This window comes from Amphiura filiformis, chromosome 8 (assembly GCF_039555335.1).
Source record: "Amphiura filiformis chromosome 8, Afil_fr2py, whole genome shotgun sequence".
Taxonomy (NCBI): domain Eukaryota; kingdom Metazoa; phylum Echinodermata; class Ophiuroidea; order Amphilepidida; family Amphiuridae; genus Amphiura; species Amphiura filiformis.
In genome coordinates, this window is record NC_092635.1 from 1,418,202 (window position 1) to 1,441,589 (window position 23,388).

General features: G+C 35.9%; 1 long non-coding RNA gene across 1 annotated transcript in view; it reads left to right on the forward strand.

Moving 5' to 3' along the window:
• The first annotated feature begins 1,953 nt into the window (after positions 1 to 1,953).
• LOC140158496 (uncharacterized) overlaps positions 1,954 to 23,388 on the forward strand; it is a 70,194-nt gene continuing 48,759 nt past the window's right edge. Inside the window, exon 1 of the long non-coding RNA XR_011859787.1 lies at positions 1,954 to 2,164. This is a non-coding gene — a long non-coding RNA (uncharacterized lncRNA). The remainder of the gene's footprint in view (positions 2,165 to 23,388) is intronic.

The following is a 23,388-nucleotide window of genomic DNA, read 5'->3' on the forward strand; positions in this document are numbered from 1 at the left end:
AATCATTGCGCTTTTTAAGTACACTTAAATAAAACAATAGTTGCTCTCAGATGAACTCGCGTGAGAGCCTCATGCAGGGCCCGATTCCAATATATAATATGAGAGGGTTTAGACAACTGACATGCTGATAAGTCAAGTAATGTACTTGAGTATAATAAAAGCAATAATGTTGAATGGCAAGATTTTGCTAGGAAAAATGTAAATATAGATTATAAAGAGAATTTATTATCCTATGCATTAACCAAGAACGTATTTTGGGGGAAATGAACATCAACGAAGGGCCATGTTTATGGTATACACATCAAATACCTTTCAGTTATTTAATAGTTTACCTATTCATATATGAGAATGAAAGTACACACATCCCAATTTTTTTCAATTTTATGTTCAATGTTTCAATTGTTAGATTGCTTTAAGGGATCTGGAATGAGCGTTTTGAATACTGTCCAAACGTTCATACCCCATCCCTTAATATATCCGTTTGCGTGTACAAATTACAGGCAATTATATACTTGTTCTAAAAATGGTAAAATCTGATTTGGAGTTCCTGGTCAGGCAACTCATAGAACACCTCTTGTGACATCAACTAAAGCGTTAGACATAATGCGTGATATGCAGACATGGCAGACCTCACCTTCTCAAATTTATTTCTTTGGTGTAAATAAACTTGCTGCATTTTTGTATTGCATGTGATTTTAATGTATGTAACTTTGTTATTGCTTGTTTTATACAGCATTGGAAGTGTATTAAATATGTATCAGTAATAATATTGTAAATAATGTGTTGTTAAAATGATTCAGACGCAATTTATTTATTTTTTCCAAGGTCATCTCGCTTCTGATAAGGATTCTGCGTGCTTAGGCTACCATGACGTGCTTTATTTATTTAATAATACACAGACATGTATTTGTTTAGAGTACCAATATGATAATGGTTCTTTTCAGATTTCAATCCTCTTTTATTTGTAAATTCTAGACGGTTCATTGATTGACTCAATATTTTTATTATCATACCAACGCCGTATTATGAACCTGTAGCATATCACGCCTAGCCTTATTAGATGCGTGTTGACTACGTGCAGGGAAGATACTGCTTCCTAAATCCTAAATCCTAACGCGTTTTGCGCTTGCGTTGTCTCTTAGACTTGCACTTAGAATTAGTCTCCACAGCAGCCAGTTTGGTTCCGCTTCCTCCACACAAACAATCTGCCATAAATAACGAACGAGTTCTTGTTGATTGTTTATTTAGCCAGGAGTTCAACCAACGGTAATCAAGTTCCCGGATGCATCGTTTCTGATCAGGTTTTCATTGGCTTTGCATTGTCGCCCTCTCAGCAAATCATAGACGGCGTATACGTGTCATTGGCAGACTGTTTGTGTGGAGGTAGCGTAACCAAACTGGCTGCAGAGGAGACTAACTTAGAATTGTATTGGAAATATGAATAATGTAACGGCAAACTTGTGGTGTGTTGTGTTGTCAAATTGGTTAACACTGTACCTAAAAGTTATAAGATGTATGCATGTGTGATAGAATAACATTCAAAGCCATGCTGTATGTTTTTAAATGCCTTGCCGGCATTGGACCAGAATACCTGTCATCATGTCTGGAACTTAAGAATCCTCGCGAGGGCCTTAGATCCGCCTCAGATCGCACTCGTTTGAATGTGCCGATCACACGCAGTTGGACTTTTAAATCCGCTGCCGACAAGGCATTTACCTACAATGCACCTCTGATCTGGAACAATTTACCGTCATCTGTGCGAAGTGCTGAAACAGTCTCTGCCTTTAAAAAGGCCTCAAAACCCACCTGTTTCCGCAAACATAATTTTGCTTGCTTCATTTTTCTTTTGTTTTCAATTGTTTCTTGTATATATTTTGCATATGTTTTGGTTTTTCACGCTGTGATCTTTTGAAATGGCGTGTAACAAAAGCTCTCATGTATGTATGTATGTATGTATGTGTATAAAATAATACTACTAAATCCATTTTCACTTCGTGTTCATATTTTGTCCATCAGTCTCATACACAGTTAATATATGTATAGCAACAAACTTCATCAGCCCACTTCTCTGAGCAGACTTATTGGTATGGTGTATTTTACTTGATTAATAATTGATTAAATCTGTTTATTTTATAATGATATTATTTAACGAATTGATTAATAGGTGAGACGAATCATTATCCCTGTCACACCATCATAGACTGCAGTATGGTATACTATTAATGCACTTCGTGAATCATTATCCCTGTCACACTATAGACTGCAGTATGGTATACTATTAATGCACTTCGTGAATGTTTTGTATTATGCTTTTGTAGATTTGTACAATGTATATTATCAAATGCAATTGTGTATAGGTTATGCGCGAAAGAGTAGAATAAAGCTATTTTTAATTGTAATTCGATATCGAAATGACTTTTTAATATCTATTCATGTGTTGTGACAGTTATTATTGTTTTATGAAGGATCGACACGTCCTGGTAACATACATCACGATAACCGTCTACCCCGGGGGGTACTCAAGTTTGGTTTTGGTAGGGACGTGCCGCTGAGAATTGAAAGTGGACCCATAAATATACCAATTTTTCAAGAAATTTGGACCCATTGATATACCAAAAGTCAAAATTTTCGGCCAAATTTAACCCAAATTTTCGAAAATTTTGAAAAAAGGACCCATTCATATACCAAAATAGGCTTTGAAAAAGGGGTCATTGATATACCAAAAGGCTGAAAATGCTACCCATATTTGCGGCACGTCCCCGTATGGTCATTTGTACTGAGTACCTCCCCCCGGGCCGTATACCCACGAATCTCACGTAACGATACAGTACACATCCAAAAAAGATTTCCATAGCATCCCAGAATACACCATTGTTGTCACTTATGTGGAATTTGACCGTTTCCAGCAGGACCAAACCATAACATATCTATTATATACACAATGTGCTATATCGCTAGCATACACACTAGATTAATCCACAGAAAATATAAAATGTGCACTACCAATATTTTATTGAAAAGACTATATTACGGCCGGCGACGCTAGTTCGAATCCTTTCTTTGAAGTCAATGGATACAACACGAAGAGCCTCTACACGACTACCCTGAATCAATAGGACATTTACTTGAAAAAAAAGCAAAAACAGCCGGTGCACAATTAAATTTTCCTCTGGCCGGGCCTCGGCCGCAAGGGATATTTGAGAAGGAATGTTCCCCTTGAGAAATGGGAAAAGTGTGGGAAAATGAAGGCCCAACTGAAGCCATTTGGTTCACTTTTTACACCCTAAGTTATAGATATTGTTGCTCAACAAATAGTGTACGGGTGTCCAAAACAGGAGACAAAACGGCAACTTTCTAACACCCATACGCAGGGAATATATAAGGGGGACATAATTTGAAAATTAATGCACAATTGAAACCATTTCTGCAACATTTTAATGATGTAATTATTATTATTGTTACAACTCCCTCTAGAGAGGTCACGGTATATCGCAGTTAAATTGGTAACTGGCCCGACAGCATACTAACGAGATGCATTTACATTACCAGGTGACTGTCAATAACTGATGAATAGACAGCATAGATGAACTCCTGGATGGGGCAGCTTTAATTAGCATAAGGCCGCATTGATATGTAAATAGCGTATTGTTATTTAAATTTGTGCCCAGACGTATTGAGGGCGACAGTCATGTAATCCAGACGGAAAATGGCTGCATATGCCGGGCATGTCAATTTGCTGAGTGAAGGCTGATAATCACCTTTCTGTATAGGTAATAAGCTAGTATATTTCGTGTACCAGTTGGTTATAACAAAAATTAGTATCATATTAAATGTATAAACTTTGAAAGTTACATGAATTTGAAGAGCAGAGCTTCGAAATCTAGCTAAGTCAGGTGATGTGAAATTCTGCTGCGTGACCCCCTCTGCGTGGTAGAATTATATTCATAAAATACTGAATTGAACAGATATCATGGGCAGCCAACCACGATTTATCAGCATTTAAAATATATGTTAATTAACAAAGATAAATAATAAAGAGTACAAATGGCAATTAACTAGTAAACAAGCCTGAAATCTTAAAATGTTGCCACGTGATTTCCCGAACACATGATATGTCAACATGTGACCACTATTCAGATTTACCGTAAATATTTGGAGTATGCTTGCACATCATGCACATACACTGTGCATTTCTTTACCTCCGTATAAAATCAATAATTCATGCTGGGAGCCAAGTAACATTGTCTGCTCAGTGCAGATTGGTATTTTATTTTACTTGAGAGCATAGTAGAAATACATAAGACGAATCATGGCGCCATGATGGAAGGTCAGGTCGGGTATCAAAGGTTATTATAACTTAAATACTACTTGTATTTCTCACCTTGCCTCTGTCACATATTTCCTTCATATTATTGACAGCAAGTCCTAATTTTGACTTTGCTATTGCAAAATGTCATTTCATATCAAATTAGTAGACTTTCTTTGAAAAACATATCACTGGTGCCTGATGGGAATACCCGTCCGTCATTTCATTAAACTGGATCGTTTTCGCCTGGTTTGTGCCCAGATGTATTGGGGCGCGCTATACTCTCATTGAACAGGCAAAGTTCGCAAAACTAACAACGTTGTTATTTGCCAAACTCAATTAACATGATCCAAGGGGTCGAACATGAATTATTCATAACGAGCTATAATGGATCGATAACTGGCCTCACTTTCTAGCTAGTAAACCAGCTGAATTTTTCATAGATTTTGCGTTGCTAATAGAACAACCGTGAATTTAGTGTCACCCCCTTGTAGACAATCATGTGTAAGCGCCCCACTTGAGAAAGTGGAACCATTGTTCTCACTTGTCGTAAAGGTGTGTTTGTACGGGTCTAAAGCATATAAAGCAGACTTAAAGGGCACATCTATTGCAAAAACAATTCGAAGAGAATAATTATTACATTACAAGTTGACACTCGTTGCAATTTCTTTATTCGTATTTCTCCTGAAAAAAGAGAAATCGTGTTTGTAAAATGCTGCCTCGTACACCAACTTGACGGTCCTTCCCCCGTTCGAAGCAAAATTGATTTCCATGGCAGGAAACTGGTGACGTCACAGTAAATGAAGAGTCATATTACATACACATGAGCCCTGGATATGAGCTCTTTTGACATTCAGTCATGTGTATAATTTGCGACCTTGTTCCAAGAGAAATCGGGAAGGTTCGAACAAAAGGCCATTGAAATTGTTTATTTTCATAATACTAAACGTAAATTGTTCCATTTTTTGATTGTGCACGGGGAAACGAGTTCCTCTATAGCTGAGTCTGGTCGGTGGCTCAAAGATATCTGGTTGTGTCCTTATCAAGAATCAAGAATAATGACGACGGAGTCATGTCTGTATCAGTGAAGTGTGTATATTTAATAATTTGCTTTAATTCAATATTTCTTACATTATGTGCATCAATATATTTATTATAGTATAATTACAAGCTCATTTAAATTGATAATATTTTTGGTTCTCAAAACATTTCAATAATTCGATATGCAATGATTGAATGGTACGGGTTGAAGATATATGTGACGTGTCATGTCAAAAGGAGACACTTTTGGGCAGGTTATCAATTTTGAGGTTTTTACATATCTTAAATATAGAGATATTTTGCTCCACAACGCCGTTTTTTCCAATGAAAACAGACATTCCTAAGCAAAGATATTGAGTTCGTAAGTTATAGTATTATAAAATTGGAAATTTGACAATGTTGAGAGTAGAAATTACCTTGAATAATGTCTCAAAAAATATCAGATGCAAGTTATATTCCGGTCTGAAACTATCAGACAATATTTTAAACATTAATAACATCACAAATTCGCAACAAACCCAAATTGTGAAAAAATCACTCCCGGGCAGATTTTTGGCTATTTCTCCATTTACGATCCTGCCCAAAAGTGTCTCCTTTTGACGTGACACGTCACATATATTCACGGGCAAACACCGTTATTTTGACACTTGCGGCGGGCGTATTTTTGTTATTGCCATATGCAAAATTTATTGTAAGTTCTTTGACTTCATCGTTTCGGTTAATCTTACAAGCCTTTGCGTTTGGAAACCTCGATGTGCACAATTGTTAGCGAACATCGTTACACGCATTTCAAAACCATAGAGTGCGCAGTAACGATGTTCTCAGAGGCGTGACAACATCAGGGGTCAAAACGCAAAAACTTAAGGATTTACCGAAAAGGTGACTTTAGTAAGACAAACACAGAATCCACGTATTGACATTCTTAATCTAGATTAATTTCTGGTTCAGGTAGAATGAGTCGACGGTGTGCACATGATATCATATTAGAAGTCAACTTATAATGACCAATGACACGCTTTTGGAGAGCCCAGCATTAATAAATATAGGTTGTCTGCCTAGAAATACTGGTTTTCAGGCTTATTGTAAATTAGTTTACTGTTTTTGTATTCACGACGCCTCTGGTTAATTGTTCCAATGTTTTAGTGTGTCTTGGGAAAAACGAGTTCATGTAATACTCAAGTCTGGTCGATGGCACAAAGATATTATGGTTGTCTTAATCAAGAATAACGATGCAGGCATGTCTGTCTCGGTGAAGTTATCGTAAAATGTGTATATTTAATAATTAATTATAATGTTTCTTCATTATGTGCTTCAATATTTTTATTATGATTTATTTTGTGTAAGTTCCTTTCAAATTGATAATTGATATTATTTTTGGTACTTCAAACAATTTCAATTACATCTATATTCAATGAAAGAATGGTGCCGGTTGAAGAAATTCACGCACAAACACGCTCATTATAATAATGAGAAGGTGCTGCATACTATTGATAATTATAATAATAAATTTAAACATTTTATTTTAAGATGTCCGACGAACTTGTACATTTGACGCTGTAATTCTTCTCACTTGTTGTTGAAAGATTCCTTCCACATTTGACGCACCCTTGCGTTGAATCCAAACGATATGAAAATATGGACTCCTTGAAGCGAGTTGACAACCACGGCAAACCACCATACTACTTTATGATTAACTCCGCTGGCGATAAACATCAGGACCCACGTAAGTCCGAGAACAGAAGTTACCTGTTGAATTAAGTATAAAGGTAATATTTGTAGTGTGTGTTGTCGATCTGTGGGTAAACCTATGGCTGGCAAGTTGTGTATGGGGTGTATATCTGTGGTACTTATGTGTTGTCGATCTGTGGGTTAACCTATGGGTGGTAAGTTGTGTATGGGGTGTATATCTGTGGTACTTATGTGTTGTCGATCTGTGGGTTAACCTATGGGTGGTAAGTTGTGTATGGGGTGTATATCTGTGGTACTTATGTGTTGTCGATCTGTGGGTTAACCTATGGGTGGTAAGTTGTGTATGGGGTGTATATCTGTGGTACTTATGTGTTGTCGATCTGTGGGTTAACCTATGGGTGGTAAGTTGTGTATGGGGTGTATATCTGTGGTACTTATGTGTTGTCGATCTGTGGGTTAACCTATGGGTGGTAAGTTGTGTATGGGGTGTATATCTGTGGTACTTATGTGTTGTCGATCTGTGGGTTAACCTATGGGTGGTAAGTTGTGTATGGGGTGTATATCTGTGGTACTTATGTGTTGTCGATCTGTGGGTTAACCTATGGGTGGTAAGTTGTGTATGGGGTGTATATCTGTGGTACTTATGTGTTGTCGATCTGTGGGTTAACCTATGGGTGGTAAGTTGTGTATGGGGTGTATATCTGCGGTACTTATGTGTTGTCGATCTGTGGGTTAACCTATGGGTGGTAAGTTGTGTATGGGGTGTATATCTGCGGTACTTATGTGTTGTCGATCTGTGGGTTAACCTATGGCTGGCAAGTTGTGTATGGGGTGTATATCTGCGGTACTTATGTGTTGTCGATCTGTGGGTTAACCTATGGGTGGCAAGTTGTGTATGGGGTGTATATCTGTGGTACTTATGTGTTGTCGATCTGTGGGTTAACCTATGGGTGGTAAGTTGTGTATGGGGTGTATATCTGTGGTACTTATGTGTTGTCGATCTGTGGGTAAACCTATGGCTGGCAAGTTGTGTATGGGGTGTATATCTGTGGTACTTATGTGTTGTCGATCTGTGGGTAAACCTATGGGTGGTAAGTTGTGTATGAGGTGTATATCTGTGGTACTTGTGTGTTGTCGATCTGTGGGTTAACCTATGGCTGGCAAGTTGTGTATGGGGTGTATATCTGCGGTACTTATGTGTTGTCGATCTGTGGGTTAACCTATGGGTGGTAAGTTGTGTATGGGGTGTATATCTGCGGTACTTATGTGTTGTCGATCTGTGGGTTAACCTATGGCTGGCAAGTTGTGTATGGGGTGTATATCTGTGGTACTTATGTGTTGTCGATCTGTGGGTTAACCTATGGGTGGTAAGTTGTGTATGGGGTGTATATCTGTGGTACTTATGTGTTGTCGATCTGTGGGTTAACCTATGGGTGGTAAGTTGTGTATGGGGTGTATATCTGCGGTACTTATGTGTTGTCGATCTGTGGGTTAACCTATGGGTGGTAAGTTGTGTATGGGGTGTATATCTGTGGTACTTATGTGTTGTCGATCTGTGGGTTAACCTATGGGTGGTAAGTTGTGTATGGGGTGTATATCTGTGGTACTTATGTGTTGTCGATCTGTGGGTAAACCTATGGCTGGCAAGTTGTGTATGGGGTGTATATCTGCGGTACTTATGTGTTGTCGATCTGTGGGTTAACCTATGGGTGGTAAGTTGTGTATGGGGTGTATATCTGTGGTACTTATGTGTTGTCGATCTGTGCGTTAACCTATGGGTGGTAAGTTGTGTATGGGGTGTATATCTGTGGTACTTTATAAAGGTGTATTTTGGGTGCGTGCCTACGTGTACAACGGTGTTAGGTTGAAGACTGCATTTGATAAGAAATTAATGGATATTTTGACAAAAGATTGATTACGCTGGTGACTATTTAGAGTGTAAGTACGACTTACCTTAAGTAAGAGAATCAGTTCCTGCCATCCACCTTCACCCTTCTTTTTGGACTGCATAATATTGGAGCGGTGTCGCTGACGATGCAATGTGATCACAACAATGGAAAGAATGACGCCATTGATTAAGATTGAGAGGGCAATAGGTAAACCAAAGACAAGCAAATTGACGGTTCCATCTTGAATCCAGCATGAACTACTTCCTTCGTAAATCACAAAGGTCGTACAGTCGCAAAAATGAAAAACAACCGCAAGGAATACGATCAACATCGGAACTCCCCAGCCTAGAATACTAACAACTACAACAAATACAAGACTTTCAACTGAGCGTCCAGTTTCGTCAATGACGAATTGTTGCAGTAAAATAACCGCAAGAACCGTCGAACATGCAAAGGAAACAAGCCAAAAATAATGGTTGACAATGGCAATGGTGATACAAAAAGTATCTGACCAAGCGATTTTATCCGAAAGAAAAGTGAGTATCTGAGCCACACATAAGCTGGCTGATAGATGCATGATACCTTTTCCATACATGTTCCGAAGTTTCTTGAATCGTATGTAGGTTACAAATGTACCACAAAGACCCAGTAAGGAAAACAAACTGGTTACAAAGCTAACCATGTCGAGCACATCATCAAAGAATAGTTTGTGACTTCTGCTCCCAATATGTGTTAGTTCTTCTATTACTTCACTACACACCAACGCTTGGCCTTCTTCTTGAATCACGAACGCTTCGCTTGTTATTGTTTTATTACGGTAGATTAAGACCGATTCATTGGCGAGGACATATTCATTCGATGATAACGCAATCAACTGGCAGTCCGGTTGATAAATTTCCAATATATTTCCACATAACATCAACATATTCATCCTTTGATATGTATTGGTCTTGTCCAGATCATACCGTGCGTGATACATGACGAGTTCTGCTACTATGTACGTACTGTCTTTGAGATACACGTTATTGATAGGGTGATTAATCCTGATAAAATTCGACGGAGGACCCGTGTGCCAGCGATCGTTACAGTTGGCATCAAATTGCTGATGCTGATAACATGTAAGTAAGAATTCGATATTAGAAATCTCACATTTTCTTCTTGAGGCTGTTACAAAGGACACAATTTCTGTAAAGAGAAGTAGGCTTTGATTTGTGTCAAATCTTAAAGCTATCCAAACCAGGTCCTCGTCGATAGAAGCGTGCTGTATGTATTCCATGTAAGGTTCTCCAAGTAGACTGTGTTTAAGCATTGCATCAATACACGTTAGAGATGTGTTTAAGCCTTTGAAGAAAAGTAAGCTATCGTAGATTTTACACTTCCAATTGCCAAGAATATCATCGGTTGATGTGGCGTTACTAAGGACGCATTCGTCATTCTGGATGGCGTACCCTTGAATACATGTTAAAGGTCGGCAAACAAGAGAACTGGGATCTTGTATTTCACCTGCCTAAGGGTTGTATGTATATTTCACGCTTAGGTTCAATAGAACCTCTAAATTGGAACAGCTCACCGATACCACCAACACTCCGTGATATTAATTCTTGACAAGATGTTGGTTTCACGTTTACTGGGTAGCCGTGGCAAATAGCACAAAACCAGTTCTTGTAGTTGTCAGTAGTAGCATCCAATGGACAAAAGAAATAATCGAATTTATGACATAAAGCTGATATCGTTTTGTTCGTGTAATAAGATGGACAGTTGTCATGTTGCATACAGAGTCGAAGTTGTCTACCAAAAGACATGCCAACAAGTTCAAGTTTGCGTACGGAATGTCTGGCACAAATTAAATCACTATCACGACTTATTGTTGTCCATGGATGAATATCCTTCAATGTATTACCATGACAGAAAGCACAGAAAATGTTTTTGTAGTTGATACCGGATTGGTCATACACGTGTATACTATAATGCGATTCGTTGCATTGAAATCGTATGAAATCTTCTCCCCAAGATGCCGGGCAACGGGTAACCAAAAACACACCACGATTCAATGAAGGCTCGGATACACATTGGTACTCGTTAATAGATTTTTCTATGACGGTTTTGTTGCCAAGTTGAATTGTAGCATTTGAGATGAGACACACAAAATCATAGTCTATGCAACAATCGCCGAAATATAGACACATTTTGTCACATCGACAAGAAAATATATCTGCATGTTCACATCTTCCTATGCACGATTCAAAGTGGTATACTGTCGTTCTACCTAGGTTTGAAACACCATAATGGTCTGTAAATTGTTGCTTCAAAGTATTCACATCTACAAAAATAAAAAATAAAAATGGTTATGGTTGTAAGCAAACTGTTAATATCATATTAGTATTATCATAATATTAATAAGTAACTAATTTATATTAAAACAGTCAGAATAATTACTTTACCTGCATGGCAATAAACGTGCAAATCGACCAACCCAATAGATGCACACTCTGTGACATTAAGCAAAGAAAGGAGTTCAAATGTCTGAATCCATTTATAAGGTAGGTGTGCAATTATTACGTCACTTGTACTTGTATCATTATGTTCAGGTTCATAGGTGTAATGTTGGTTACACGCTTCTCCCATACCCAGTCGTTGAATTATACTCATGAAATCATTGTCATCTCGTTCCTTCGGGACGCAAACCCTCCGCCACTTTTCCTCACGTATACGAGCTTGTATTGTATGTACAAGACCTCTTCCATTCACCCGAACCATGCGCCAACCTGATACCGCAGTCTCCCTTTCAAGTGATGATTCAGTATCTGCATTATAAAATTTAAAGAAACAACCAAAACTCATCAAAGAACCAACCTGCAAGCAAAGCAATGATGAACTAAATAAAAATAGGTATAAATTGCCGTTGCCATAGAACTGTCTTCACTTTTAATTCTTCCAATATCTTAAAATTACCTTGTACAATGTACATCAATAATGTGTCATAATAGGCCTATAAACCATTCATGTGGGTACAATTACCGAATAGGATGCAATGAAAAAGGGTAATTTTTTTGCCAAATCACTAAAACATGCACTTTGAGGGGTCACAGGCTAAACACTATAAAATGTAATCACGAAAAAAGTTGTATTTGACTTTTGTCATCCACACACCCGCCTTAATAAATGTATACACTTTTCTAAAAAAATCCTTATATATAAAATTACAGTTTTAGCTTAAGACTTGATAAAAATGATTAAAACATGACATTTGCGCCCATGAATAAAATCACTAGAATGAAAGGATGATTTTCTTTATATACATTCAATGTCCATGTGTCATGTCTTCTACACACCAAATTTGTAGTTTCTACATCATTAAATTATAAGAAAACGTTAGTTAAAATGTGACATTTTGGGGGTAAAAATCCTTTTAAAAATAACACGACCGCTGCCATGTAAATCTATTAGAATGGGCGGGTTACAAACTTGACAATATTGCAAAAAGGATTCCGCTGACTCTTCTGAAAATTTCGATAACCCATTTGAAACATCTGCCTTACGAATATTTAAATATAAAGAACTTTTGGCTGCATGGCTCTAATGTTGTGAGGTTTTTCCCGCCCAAAATGACATGCGTTGTATTTTTATGTTACGAGGGTCATCCAAAAAGTTCTACCTCCATTGCCACATCTCTGTTATGCTAGGTGCCAGGAAATTAAAATGTATACCCTTAAGACGTGGCTAAACAATAAAAATTATTCATTTAGAAGTTTATTATTTATAATGTAAAAAGTACTTTTACTTGTTGCAATGTGTTGGTTAAAGTGAACACAGATTTGGTACGTCGGAAACGGTCTGGAAAGAATTTTGATTAAAAAGGATGATGCATGTGTAAATCATAACAGATTTATTTCTGGAAATGATTAAAATGCTTTATTTCTGTTTAAATAATTTAATCAATATCTAATGCTCACATATATTACAGTTTCATTGGGCATCGTGTCTTTTGCACAACAAAACCGATACATGGTTCAAGTTGTAATAATTGTTTCATAAGTTAAAGTCAAACGCGTCGTACAGTTTTTGTATGTTGTAAGTATATACAAGGTTATTAATTAACTCTTCATCTTATTTCCATGTCAAGATGCATCCATTGCTTAAAATAAGGACGTAATTACGAATTACCCTGAAACGTGGTCTAGTCGAAATCTGGCAAATTTCACTAACATTTGTGTGTCTGCTGAACACTTCGATGTCTTTTTTCATTATAAAACATGTTTTATTTTGTTTTAAAGTCCTAAGGTCAACTGTCAGGGTTCAGTTTTAACCGTTTCCGACACACCAAATTTGCATTCGCCTTAACCAACATATCTAAAGAACCAAAAATCACATTTTCATCAAAGGGGATTTGCCTTTTGGTCTAATGCCATTTGGTCTAATATCCATTTCGTCTACATCCATTTCGTCTATAAACCCATTAAGTCTATATCCACTACGTCCAATAATCATTTGGTCCTTTAATCATTTGGTCCAATAACCATTTGGTCCGATAACCATTTAGTCTAATAACCAATATGCAAAACCATTTAGTCTAACAACCATTTAGTCTAATACCCATTTGGTCTATAATCAATAGGTCTAATAGCTATTTGGTTTAATGCTCATTTGGTCTACAAACCATTTAGTCTTACAAGCATTTATAGTTTATTAATAAATAGACGAAATGGTATTAGACTAACTGGTTATTAGACCAAACGAGTATTAGACCTAACGGTTATTAGACAAAATGGGTATTAGACCAAATGGTTATTAAAGAAATATTAGACCAAATGGTTATTAGACTATATGGTTAGTAGACATACCGGTTATTAGACCAAACAATATTAGACTAAATGGACATTAGACTATATGATTATTAGACTAAGTGGCAATTAGCCTTTCTGGTAATAGACCAATTGAATATAGACTAAATGGGAACTAGACGAAATGGTATTAGACCAAATGGCAATAGACCTCATCAAATACCTTTTAATTTGTAGGTTAGATTTAAGAGTATGATCATAAGTAGTTCAATATCCTGGCCCGAAAGATTACAGAGATGTGATGATGGAGTTAAACTTTTTGAATGACCCTCGAATATTGTGTAAACTGTAAAATTGATTGTCAGTGCGTAACTGCAGGACTGCTATACAGTAAGCCAAATAATTAAGGTACCAGTTACTTTCACCCCCTGTATATCCTAAACAAAGACAGATATGTCATTATTGGAACCAGCAGCCAATACCTGCATCTTTTATCTCAAATGTAAGACCTCATTCGTTGACATTGTTCAAGAAATAAAGACACGACGATTCAAAAACCCAAGGAAGATGCCAATTTAAAAGTTGCAGTTTGCCACATTACATGCCCTATTGATATGTACACAAAGCGTTCGCGAACAAGAGAACTAGCGCCGTACTTGCATTGATTAGCACGAAAAACGAGCGTCGTGCTTTCATTGATTAGATTATAAAAGTGCAAATTTTTATTTCGTACCTTCATTAGGTTTTTGATCACCGTTTCTGTAATTCTCAACAAATTTCAACAAAAATAAGGTCTTAAACCATAGCTATTGGGCGTCGACTGATTGTTTTAATTTTGACACATTTGTCTTTATTTAGGATATACAGGGGTGAACACAACTGGTACCTTAATTCTTTGCTTACTGTATTTTAGTTCATTTTCAGCAGAACAACAATTATTTTGAAAGTCATTTGTGAATCATGCACTGCGGTAATGAAAATATCGGATAAAAAGAAGTATTATATTTTGTCCTGATGAAACCAACATTTTATTTCTTTTATCCTTTACAAAATCATATTGACTTAAGGGATGGGGTATGAACGATTGGACAGTATTTATTGTGGGACATTAGAGCACATCAGACATATCGAATTGCATTCTGAATACGAATGTCCTTCTGATGTAATACACATTTTATGGCAAATGATTAAAATTGATATTTTTGATATTTAACAGTACTCGGAGTAAACTTTATAAATCTGATGATTTATACTAAAAAAAGTGTATGTAGGTGGGATGAAAAGCCGACGATCAATTGAAAATTTTGAACTTTCGTATTGAAGATATGGATTTTTTTCCCAAAACACCAAAAAAAATTTAGGTCTTTTTGGGAAAAAAATACATATCTTCAATATGAAAGGTCAAAATTTTCAATTGATCGTCGGCTTTTCCTCCCAGCTACATACACTTTAAGAATATATCATTAGATTTATACAATTTACTTCGAGGACTGTTATTATATCAAAAATGTGAAAAATATCAAGTTTTAATAATTTGTCATGAAATTTGTATTATATCGTGAATTTCAAAATATGAAAATTATTTGATATCAGAAAGACATTCTTCGTATTCAGAATGCAATTCGATATGTCTGATGTGCTCTCATGTCCCACAAAAATACTGTCGAAACGCTCAAAACGCTCATTCCAGATCCCTTAAAGAAGTAAATATGATTATATTGAAATCCTATTTAATCTTGTTACATACTCTTCAGTCATACCATTTGAGCAAATAACTCCTGCATTACGTGAGCTACATTCACAATCTAAAGGAATGTAGGTATTACATTGTAGGAAGGATATGGAGGAGCAACGACGCACATTCATTATTATTCGAGTAGTAGTTGTATTCGTGGTTGAATCAATTATATCATTAGACGAAATGCTAATGGCAGCCAGAGTTGATACATATCCAAAGTGATTGCAAACCATTTTAGCTTCTACTGTAGTCCATTTAACAGGGCAGATTGTGCCCCATTCAGAAACACCATCATAAACTTCAACAATTGCTAGCTTGGTTGGATCACCAAGAAGTCGCATCTTTAGTGGAACACCTATAAAAGAAGATGCAAAATGTATGTAATAGTGAATATAAGATAGCATTGCCACCAATGCTGATCTACATCAGGCGCAAACATGAGGAAAAGTCCAATCGACTCGTTTTATAATTCATAAAATGAGATCAGATCAAAATACTAATAAAATAAAATATAATATTATAGGTCCTATAACTAATATCATCTGTGAATTGCTCTAAAAATTGGTAAAATAAAGAGCCCACAATCGATTTTGTCTCACAAATTAAAGCACAGATTTAGTCTGTATACAAATGTCACAATTTTTGTCAAACACTCGGCCCTTAAAAAATCCCGGGTATCATTGGTAACGGTGTATCAGACATCGAGGTTTTAGAATAGAGAGTTCCCGTGTTTTCAAGCGGAACGGACTACAATAGTGTTTATAACGTGATTCGCACCGCCGTATTCCTCATTCCTTTGATTTGGTCAATGACCCTATTGGTGCTACATTCTAGAAAATAGCATTTGCTAATTATTGCGCGAGTGTTGGTATTCTGAAAATTGTAAACGGAGTTTAGGTTTCCCTCCAAGATGGCGGGTAACCCAAAACACGGGAACTCTCTATTGAATGTAAAAAGCATGATCGGACAGCAGAGTCAAAAGGGGTCACAATTCCTTGGCACATTCATTCCTCGTATAATCATAGTCATTATGGCGAGATGTGTTAATATGAATTTCAAGTAGGGGCTATAAAGTAGATTAGGCAAAGGCTGGACATTGTTAGTCTGCTAAGGGCCCGGTGCCCGAGTCCTGTTAAAACCGTGTTCAATATCCGCTAGTGATTATTTTAAGTTCTTTGATTTGATCAAGAGAGTAGCTAAGTAGATACCCAACGGATTGAATTTTATATCATTTCATATCATATCATTTTATTTGCCAGTAAAAAACACATACATATTAAATACTGCATAATATCAAAATTACACACTCACATATAAATCACACATGCAAAAAATATGCAAACCGTGGAAGGTCATATAGCAAGACATTGAATCAACCCATGTTGGAGAAACTAGAGAGATGGCATTCCTTTAACAAGGAATAAAAACAAAGGACACAAGAACCCCTGGCAGGGATAGCCAGATAATGACAAAGGCACTTTCTAAGTGGCTAAACCTAATTGGTTCCCACAGGAACAAAGACAAGCAATACAGGGGAACGGAGCAAAGGATGCACCTATATTCTCCAACATAAGAAGAGGCTTGATAATAAGCACAACCTTAAGGTAAAAAATAAGCCCAACTAAAAACTATTTTGAATTCCAGCTAATTATTCTAAAATGTTTTTTGAGATTGTCCAAGAAATTAGAGATACTAAACTTAAAATGTTGTTTATCTATTAACAAATCCCAGAGTAAAGCTTGCAAATTATCACCCAGCACTTATTATGGTGTAAGCATCAAATATCACAGGGCTCACTGTAAAACCTGGTCAGAAAAGGTAGTCAGAAAAGGTAGTCAGAAAAGGTGGTCAGAAAAGGTGGTCAGAAAAGGTGGTCAGAAAAGGTGGTCAGGTTATGGAAATTCTCCTCCAAAGGATCAATATCATGCTTGCAGTAAAACCACTTGGCAATAAAGGAAATAGCAAGATAATTGTATCTATTGAACACAGACATCAGACCTAGTTTTCCAAGCGTACACCATACTCAAACTCTCCCCTTGGTGCTGGAATACAGGCACGTGCCAAACGTCCTTGTATTTTTCCAAGGATTTCAAGTGTCCACTTTGATGTGGAAGCCAGGCAGGGATCCCATCCCATATTCCAGAATTGGACGGCAGAGGGTGGTATATTATTTGACCAAAATATCTGGATCATAACAGTGGACCGGACTGTCTATGGCAGACCACATAAACCTCTTCAAAATCCAACTTTTAAAAACCTTTGAAGTTTTGTGTAATATTATGTATATAGCAATAGCTTGATGCATTTGTAAACAAGGTTTTTAAAATTTTTAGTAGTATTTGCTTTGAAACCAAAGATCAACTTCTTCCATGTAAACTATAGTGTTTTTGATCTCAGAACAACAGAGGGTGAATCAAATGTAAACACATGTAAACTCACCCCTACATTTAGTGTGTGACCTTTAACTACATGTGTAGGATCCTTGCATATTTACCTGGTAAACAGCGTAGGCTGACGATATCCTCAGGATTACATGGCCGCAATGACGTTAATCCACTAATTTCATGTACACCAACGGTAAAGATTGGTCCATCGCTACCACCAAACATTAATGTTTTATGATTATACCAAGACAGCATTGTTTCGAATCCAAGCTCTTTGCAGACTTGTTTGGCCGTGCTTCGATAGAAATATGTGCTGCACACAGATCCCCACTCTCCGTCAACGAACCTGAATTCAAGGACACCTTCAGATGCTGTAGAGCCATTCACCAAACGCCACATATGACTCGTTTCATATTCTAAGTGAAAAGAAAAAAAGAAAGTTATAATGTAATGCAAAACTCGAATTTATGTCCAAGGCCAGAACGAAATCTATTTGTGACCAGCTCCAACAAAACCCGGAACAAGTCGCCAGACATGTTTTTGAGTTATATGCCTTTAAAGATGATAGTCCCATAAAAAATTAAATTTTGGAATTCTTATTTGCATGGTATTTGCCTGTGGTACTAAGTGGGACTAGTCCCTATTCAATCTTGTGTAAGGCAGCAAATAATTGGCCCATTACTCAGAATAACAATTTGGCAAAAATATTGAGGTATCATTTAAAAATTATCCATATCTTGAAAAATATTGATGCTATTTATATAATTTTGGTATCATGTCTAGTGGTTACATTTTTATTCAAATCATGAAATGTCAAAAATATGACTTGTTCCCGGTTTTGTCGGAGCGGTTCACATTTGTAATTATTGTGTTTAGTCGAATTACCGGCACTGAATAACTAAATCGCACACTTTATAGAGACATTATACATCCGTTTCCCGGATGGTGCTCCTGTAGAAAGGAGGGAATTACGACGATACTACCACTATGGTGCAATAAACGGACAGAAGGATCAAAATGTGATGATATTATTATTTTTGAAAAAGTACGTGACGTAAAACTACTTGACATTGAGTTACCTACTCCCCATTCCAGATAAATACAGCACTAATTTTTGGGATTAAAAAAATATGATCAAGTTCTACAAAATAAAACATAGCTAAATCCTAATCCTTTAGTTAGTCCTAACTGGCAATAAAAGTAAAATTTTAATATTTGGCCAATTTCTTGAAAAAAAAGCCAAAAACATGCATTTTTGTCATGTTTTCTAACAATCGAGTCACAAAAATCAAAGACTTCGAACAAGTCTAAGCATTCAAAATCTTGAGTAGATGCTGCAATTTTGCTCTAATTCGCACTTTTTTGTGTTACTTTAATTAAATAATGGGATATAAAAATGAAACATGTCTTTTCCAAAAACTAGAATGCATAAACTGAAATTAGTCTTAGTACAAGTCTTTAGCTTGATTGTCACAGCATACGAAAAACACCCTAAAAACGCATGTTTTTGGCCCTTATTTCCAAAAATTGGCCAAATATTAAAATTTTACTTTTATTGCCAGTTAGGAGTAACACTAAAGGATTAGGATTTAGCTATGCTTCATTTGGTAAAACAGGATAATATTTTTTTTATCCCAAAAAATTAGTGCTGTATTTTTCTGGAATAGGGAGTAAGCATGGTTACGCCCGATTACCTGATTGACAAGCAATGCCTAATGCCTGGTCATTTATGGAACAATCTGGAAACGAACGTCTAAATACTGATGAAAATTGGTGCATGTTATGGCCGTATGCAAAAGTCGCAAAAATGTCTTCACTGTAAAAAACCGCATTCCAAATCATAGGAGCTGAATGATACCCAGTTTGGTATATCATGTGATATGCATGTGATTGCTGGAAACCCAGAAGCTTGCATATTTGAGTGACTTCTGTGTAGTAAACCTCTTGGATTCCGCACACTGATCCCCATGGCTCGTTGTTACGTCTTTGTTCCAACACACCTCTAAAGTTATTGGTGACTGTCCCGTTGCTTGTAATTCTTAACTGCCATCGATCTGTTGCTATAATATGAATTTTTTGTCAAATGTGTAAATATGTAAGTATATAACTATGAGTCTTTTTATATATTTAGTTTTTGGGAGTCTATTGGTTAGAAACTCAAACGCTAGTGATTAGTTCGTCTGTAATTTCAATTCATTGTCACGTTTGGCGTATCAATGTATCTGATTACTGATTCCAAATATGGTAATAAAAAAAACCTAGATACCTCTTCGTCTAAATGAGCACGTACCCTCTCACTTCGAGTTTTGAAGTAAGAATTTTACACAACTAACGAAACTTCAACATTCATACATACATACACACACCCCTACATATATTATTTATTTACATCAAAATACATGCGAGCAAATTTAACAGCAAAATAAAACTTTATTTTATCACAATAAAATATATAAATGAATAATGTTACGTTAAAGCATCCCGGGGGTGTGCCGGTGGGGAGGCTAGAAAAACAAAGCTAACTACCAAAGGAGGGGGAGACTGGATAAACAAGGCAACTAAATGTGGGTAGGCATAGAGAGTAGCAAACGAGGTACAGAGAGTAGCAAACTATATAGGTGGAAGACTACCCGTACATTGGAACATATGTTAAGGGATCTGGAATGAGCGTTTGGACAGTATTTTTTGTGGGGCATGAGAGCACATCAAACATATCGTATGGCATTCTGAATACGAAGAATGTCTTTCTGATATCAAATAATTTTGATTTTTTGAAATTCACGATATAATACAAATTTTATAACAAAATTATTAAAACTTGATATTTTTCACATTTTTGATACATAACTGTCCTCGAAGTAAATTTTATAAATCTAATGATATATTCTTAAAGTGCATGTAGCTTGGAGGAAAAGCCGACGATCAATTGAAAATTTTGACCTTTCATATTAAAGATATGGATTTTTCCCCAAAAAACCCAATTTTTTTTGGTGTTTTGGGGAAACAAATCCATATCTTCAATACAAAAGGTCAAAATTTTCAATTTATCGTCTGCTTTTCATCCCAGTTACATACACTTTAAGTATAAATCATCAGATTTATAAAGTGTACTTCGAATACTGTTAAATATTAAAAATATCAATTTTTAACCATTTGCCATAAAATGTGTATTACATTGCGAATTTCAAAAAATCTAATTTATTTGATATCAGAAGGACATTCTTCGTATTCAGAAAGCCATTCGATATGTCTGATGAGCTCTAATGTCCCACAATAAATACTGTCCAAACGTTCATACACCATCCCTTAAACTGTCATCGAATTGCAATCGAATGGTTATTAAAAAACAACCTGAAGGCATTTTTACATGTATTTCGATGGGGTGATAATTTAGTGGTGTTTCCTGTATTCAATTCATGTTAGCAACCATTTTATATTCAACTAATTTTTTGGTGTTTTTGGGAAAAAAATCCATATCTTCAATATGAAAGGTCAAAATTTTCAATTGATCATCGGCTTTTCCTCCCAGCTACATACACTTTAAGTATAAATCATCAGATTTATAAAGTTTACTTCAAGTACTGTTAAATATTAAAAATATCAATTTTTAATCATTTGCCATAAAATGTGTATTACATTGCAAATTTCAAAAAAATCAAATTTATTTGATATCAGAAGGACATTCTTCGTATTCACAAAGTCATTCGATATGTCTGATGAGCTCTAATGTCCCACAATAAATACTGTCCAAACGTTCATACACCATCCCTTAAACTGTCATCGAATTGCAATCGAATGGTTATTAAAAAACAACCCGAAGGCATTTTTACATGTATTTCGATGGGGTGATAATTTAGTGGTGTTTCCTGTATTCAATTCATGTTAGCAACCATTTTATATTCAACTAATTGTTTTGGTGTTTTGGGGAAAAAAATCCATATCTTCAATACAAAAGGTCAAAATTTTCAATTGATCGTCGGCTTTTCATCCCAGCTACATACACTTTAAGTATAAATCATCAGATTTATAAAGTTTACTTCGAATACTGTTAAATATTAAAAATATCAATTATAAATCATTTGCCAAAAAATGTGTATTACATTGCAAATTTCAAAAAATCAAATTTATTTGATATCAGAAGGACATTCTTCGTATTCACAAAGCCATTCGATATGTCTGATGAGCTCTAATGTCCCACAATAAATACTGTCCAAACGTTCATACACCATCCCTTAAACTGTCATCGAATTGCGATCGAATGGTTATTAAAAACAACCCGAAGGCATTTTTACATGTATTTCGATGGGGTGATAATTTAGTGGTGTTTCCTGTATTCAATTCATGTTAGCAACCATTTTATATTCAACTAATTGTTTTGGTGTTTTGGGAAAAAAATCCATATCTTCAATACAAAAGGTCAAAATTTTCAATTGATCGTCGGCTTTTCATCCCAGCTACATACACTTTAAGTATAAATCATCAGATTTATAAAGTTTACTTCGAATACTGTTAAATATTAAAAATATCAATTTTTAATCATTTGCCATAAAATGTGTATTACATTGCAAATTTCAAAAAAATCAAATTTATTTGATATCAGAAGGACATTCTTCGTATTCACAAAGCCATTCGATATGTCTGATGAGCTCTAATGTCCCACAATAAATACTGTCCAAACGTTCATACACCATCCCTTAAACTGTCATCGAATTGCAATCGAATGGTTATTAAAAAATAACCCGAAGGCATTTTTACATGTATTTCGATGGGGGATAATTTAGTGGTGTTTCCTGTATTCAATTCATGTTAGCAACCATTTTATATTCAACATGTGAGTTATTTCACAGAGTGTTTCAAAATAACGATTGTTTGATGAATAATGACAAAAAACTAATGTAAAAATATTTCTAGCATTATAATTAAGTATTTTAGCAATTTTTTTCGTAATTAATAAGATAAAAATGTGTTTGGTATTATGTTCTCAATTTCATTATTTAAATGGATGGGATACGCATGCGTCAGGGTACACCAAATCACTACACGAAAGGTACAATGGTGTGGCTTGATATTTGTATCACTAAAATGAGCGAATAGCTTTGGGTGTACATACGAGCGTATGATGGGCGCGTGTCTACGAGGGTTAAATATTATTATGAAATGGGCCGTCAGATAACCATTTCCAATCTCAACGAAGAATTGGTATTCTTTATTGTATTGCACGACGAATCATGGATGATAAATAAAGTACAGACTATAGCAAAGCTTTTATAAAAATTGCTGATGTGAACAATTCACCTGCCAAACACGTCAAACCGATATCTGTACTGTGACCGCAGATGGCTTTACTCCAATTACTGACAACACAATCAAATATTGAGCGCAAGGAGCCGGCATTGCAGTTAAATATCTCCAAATGTATCGGGTAGGATGAATTAATCGGTGGTAGCTCAATTAAGCGTAAAACGGTTTTGAATCCCATCAGTTGGCACACTTTTTCAGCTGTGTTGAAAGTAAGGTCCTGTGTACAAATGGATCCCCAGGAACCGTTACTGTGCTTGTT